The sequence below is a fragment of the Grammomys surdaster genome, unplaced genomic scaffold (assembly GCF_004785775.1).
Source record: "Grammomys surdaster isolate TR1022 unplaced genomic scaffold, NIH_TR_1.0 125947, whole genome shotgun sequence".
NCBI classification, from domain to species: Eukaryota; Metazoa; Chordata; class Mammalia; order Rodentia; family Muridae; genus Grammomys; species Grammomys surdaster.
In genome coordinates, this window is record NW_021620769.1 from 2,843,611 (window position 1) to 2,848,803 (window position 5,193).

The following is a 5,193-nucleotide window of genomic DNA, read 5'->3' on the forward strand; positions in this document are numbered from 1 at the left end:
ATGCTACCACTTCTGATTTATGTTTGCTAGCCCAACACTACTGAACTGGACTGTTGATATATTTGTGATGTGTTTGCCTATACATATACATGTGTGTATGCATGTGCGCATGTGTGTCCATGATGTTTTACACAGACACAATGCTGTTCACTTGAAGGAAGCTTTTCAATTTGTTTTATTTTAAATATTTATCATGAAAGATTTGGGTTTTTATAATTTAAGATATTTTATAATAATAAGCATTATTTACCCAAAACATTGAAGTAAAAAAATGTATGTGTGTACATTTTGTATTTAAATTTCTCATGTTCTTAGCACAGGTTCTAAAGCGTGGCCTGGTCACTCTTGTAGGAGTATTAGAATACCCAGAAATGTGTATGAAACAGTTTTAAAGGAAAGTGCTTGTAATATACACACCCATTGAATTTTACTCATAGATTGAAAAATTGTAATTTCACAGACCCATTCTGTTTGTAAAGGTAAATTCTTCACGGCAAAATATGAATATCTAGTCTGTTTGGGCTTTCAGTGGTTAATTTCCATTGTCAATCCAGTGAGTGTATTTAGAGTCACATAGTAAACAAAGACACACTGCTGGTACACTAAGGGTGAGGGGACATTTATGGAGAAGTTTAACTGAAGAGAGAAGACCTAACCTGAACTTGAGTGACAGAGTGCCATGCACTGAGGAGCCAGAGTGGACAAAAAGCAATAAATGTGAAAAGTTCCCTGAGCACCAGAATTGGCCTTTGTTTCTTGATAACAGACCAAATGTAATCAGCTCCAACACACCCTCCCTGCCACACCTTCTCTACCAAGACTGAGTATACATGCCTCTGGGTATGCCAAAATAACTCCCCCCCTTTAAGTTTCTGTGAAGGGTGTTTTGTCACAACAATAAAAAAAGTAAATAACACAAAGGTATTATAACAAAGTATCAGAGACTCTTAGCATACATACAGTAGAAACTAAGTTTCAGAAGTCTGGGGATAGACTGATGAAGGTCTAATGAGAGTCTGTTTCCTAATTTACAAGTGATACCTTCTTACTACTGCCTCACTCTGTGGAAAGGGAAAGATCTCTGTGGTCTCCTTCATAAAGACAAAACCCTCATAATCTAGTCACTTCCCAAAGGCCCTGCCTTTAAGTATCATCACCTCAGGAGGTTAGATTTTAGCACAGGAATTTGGAAACAAGAAGCTAGATCATCCAATATAAGGAGAGTAGTGGGGTTAGCTATCTGTGGACAATAAGATGGAATCTGTGGGAAATGTTTGGGTCACTGGGGCCACACCCTCAGATGGGCCCTTGGTCTGCTCCTCATTCTTTACCTTCTTGACCATGAAGAGAATTTTCACCATCACAGACACCAGCAGCCAAAATCATGGCTGGGAACTCTGAAACTATCAGGCAATGAAACTATTGTCTTTGTAAGTCCATCCCTGGGGTAGTATAGTAACAGGAAGCCAACTAACATATGCACAGATATATCCAATGTTCAGGTCAACAAATGCTGTCTCTGTGACTCAAGGTTTACCAGGCTCCATTCCTTAGAACTCATCTTATCTGAATTAATGGGAGCAAGAGAGACATCTCTTCCTTCTTGGCTCCTCCAGTCTCTCTTGCAAGCCAGGAGAATTATATAATCATTTTTCATTTCCCTCAGACAAAGCAGTTTGACAAATTAATGGTGTATCCTTAATGACATCAAACTTAGAACAGTTGGCAGCACTTGAGGATGTAACTTAAACCTGACATGACAACGTTAATGAATGACGTCTTGCTGCTTCTCAGTTACATCTTTTATCCACAATACTTAGTCTACCAGGCAGGGAAGACCATGAACCATATCTCTCTTTTCTGAAAGTAAATCAGCTTATTGTTCAATTTTGAAAACCTGTAAAAAGGCCCATAGGAGTACATCTTGCCATTTGAGTTGTGATCAATTCTAATTTTGAAATAATATTTAAGAAAGAAGTGAGCCGAGTAAGCTATAGCACTCTAAAACTTTGAAATCAAGTCTCAAGGCATAGACAACTACATCTCTGTATCAATTTTTTACAAGTCTTCCGTTAGAAGAAATTCATAAACAGCACTATGAACTTGGTTGAAGTCTATGGTGGGGGGAGTCAGAGCCTTAGCAGGGAACATGCTAGTACTGTTGGGCTAATTAGACATGCTATGCTTCACTCTTCTAAATATTTCTATTTACACCCATAGACCTAAGCTGCTCTTTCTGCAGTGGGCAGCAGTTAATGCACAGGCCCATAACTGGTCAAAAGTTCAGTGAGCAAGTGATTTTTGAGTGTTCAGCTCTAAATGGGATGTCTACACATCCCTGTATCCCTCCTGCCCACCCCACAACACACTGTCCAAGGCTCAGGAAACACCAAGAAAGAAAGGAAGGAAAGAATGTAAGATCCAGAGGCCAGGAGGAGTGCTGTGTAACACTGTCTTCTGGACATGGCGTGGCTGTTAGACTCATCAACTCATAGCAGACTTGGTTACTGTCTTACTTGGTTACTGTCTGTGAAGAGACACCATGACCAAGGCAACTCTTATTAAAAAAACCAACAACATAATGGAGATGACTTACAGTTTTAAAGGTCCGGTCCATCATCATCATGGTGGGAACCATGGCAGTGTGCAGGCAGACATGGTGCTGGAGGAGCCAGAGTTCCATAACTTGGTCAGAAGGCAGCCAGGAAGAGACTGTGGTCCACCACAGGCAGCCAGGAGGGGGCTCACTTTCTGCACTGGGGAGAGCTTGAGCACTTGGATGATCTCAAAGCCCACCTACATAGTGACACACTTCCTCTAACAAGGCCACACTCACTCCAACAAGGCCACACCTTCTAATAGTGCCACTTCCCTTGGGCCAAGCATATTCAAACCACCACAGTTACCTGCACAAGATCAAGTCATAAAGACCAGTCAATATTCAAGCAGGCAGCTTTTGTTGGATAAAGTGGTTTTAAAAGCAAAAACAGAGAGGACATAAAGGTGGGAGGGGGATGTTTTGGGGAGATGTTTGGGGGTTCTGATGGAGTGGGAAAATGAAATCAGGAGCAAATGTGATTGTGATGTACTGTATGTATCTACATGTAAAACTTTCAGAGTAAATAAAAGATATTCAAAATAATCTTTCCTGTAAAGATTTCAATAGGCTTTTAGGGGTATGTGAGGGGTTATTACATTTTTCAGTTATAATTTTAAATTCTTAGTGATTCTATTACAAGACTACTGTCTTTTTGGAGGAATCTTTTTTGAAACAAGCACACAAAGGATACTTAATATGTGTATGATAATTCCTTTTGTTCAGATTTGTAACACTGCCATGCTACGTGAAGATTTTGAACTTGTGACATGGTTGTGCTAGGTGAAGGTTTTGAATTTGTGATCCTTCTGTCTCATCCTTTTGAATTCCGAGATGACATGTATGTGCAAATTATAATTGCATTACTGAATATATCATTTACTTAATTGCTTTTGCTGCATAAACATTATCCACTTGTTATTTTTAAATAATCCTTTAGTAGTAGGTAAGGCTAACCTGCTAATGAAATGTACACACACTGCTTTATGTCATTCCTGGTCCCGCTTCCTCTGTACTCTGTAGATCTGGGCCCCTTTAGTGTATACTCACTAATGGACCTTAGAAGCCGTATGAACACTCTGAAAATTTGGAGCTGAAGGCATAGCTTCTGACAGAGAGGGCCCTTAATGCTTATCAGATTTTAAGATTACTGATACTCTATATACATAAAGATAATGATATTTTTGGCAAAAGCAATGAACTTTACATCGATTTATTCTAACCTAAATTCATCTGATTCTCAAAATTCATCATAATTTTGACTGCTTCTATAATTTACTCTGCTCTTTTATCCTTAAGACAAGGACAAATTCCTCATCCACTTAGAGCTTTTCTGCTGTCTTTGAGCTGGACACTTTAGAATCTCTAACAGTACACTTATGACTCTTCCCAAATATATATATATTCAAAACTATGTGTTAATACGTATTTGTACATTAACAGGGTCTTTTCAGTCATCAGATCTTTTGACTGTTGTCTTCTCTGCTGGTTACAGTATTAAGGTGTCTTCAGATTCCCTCATCTAATCAAAGTACGGCTGTACCCATCCTCCTGCAGAGATGTTTGCAGACTCAGCCATGGGTGTTTCCTGGGACAGGTCTAAATGCTGACTTGGTCTAATACATCCTTGACCATTCTCACTCTTAGGCATTAACCCCCACAGTACCCATGAGTCTGAATTCTGTCCTCAAGGGAACATGCTGAACTGTAAAGCACGTGAGCATGTTTATACTCTCCAACAACCATTCCAAATGCAGAGGAAATCCCTTCTAAAGGTCTGTGAAGAGCAGGTTAGAGAAACCACGGTAGCACTGTGATGTTGGTCCTGACGAGGCTGGCAGCCAAAATGGAAATTTTGTTTTAAGAGGTGGATATAGCAGTCGATGGTCTGTGGTTGAATGTAAAGGAAAACCAAGTGTCCATATAAAGATGACATTCAGGTTCCAGAGTGGATAGCAGGGGCTTTCAATGAGATAATTCACAATGGCAAGCAGACTTGAAGGAGCCTGTGGAACAGTGGAAGCTCTAGAGCAACCATGAAGCTCAAACAAGAAATATGGACTCCTAATATTTGTTTCTAGACTCAAGAGTAAAAATGAAACGGAAGCCATTATAATGATAATTCAATAAAATGAATAAATAACCCAATAGACAAACACTGAGACATTTCTCCAGAGATGAAGTGCAAGTATTCAGAAAGGACATAGAAAAATGCTCAATAGCATCAGGAAAATGCGCACCAAAATAGCAGAGGATGCTACTTCACAATCACTAGAGTAACCATAATCAAGAGACAGAGAAAAGCCATCAGCAAGAATATGAAAAGAGAAGTGCTTCTGTAATCTCGCATCCTCTTGGGAAATCAGTTTGGAAATGATAGGGTAAGCATGTGACCTAGAAACTCTTAGATACATACTCACATGCGAGCAGCGGTGGTGTACACCTTTATCCCAGCACTCAGGAGGCAGAGGCAGGCAGAGCTCTGAATTTGAGGCCTATGAGTTCCAGAACAGCCAGGGCTGTTATACAGAGAAACACTGTCTTGAAAAACAAACAAACAAAAAAACAAAAAAACGAAAAGTGTTCATCATAATAGC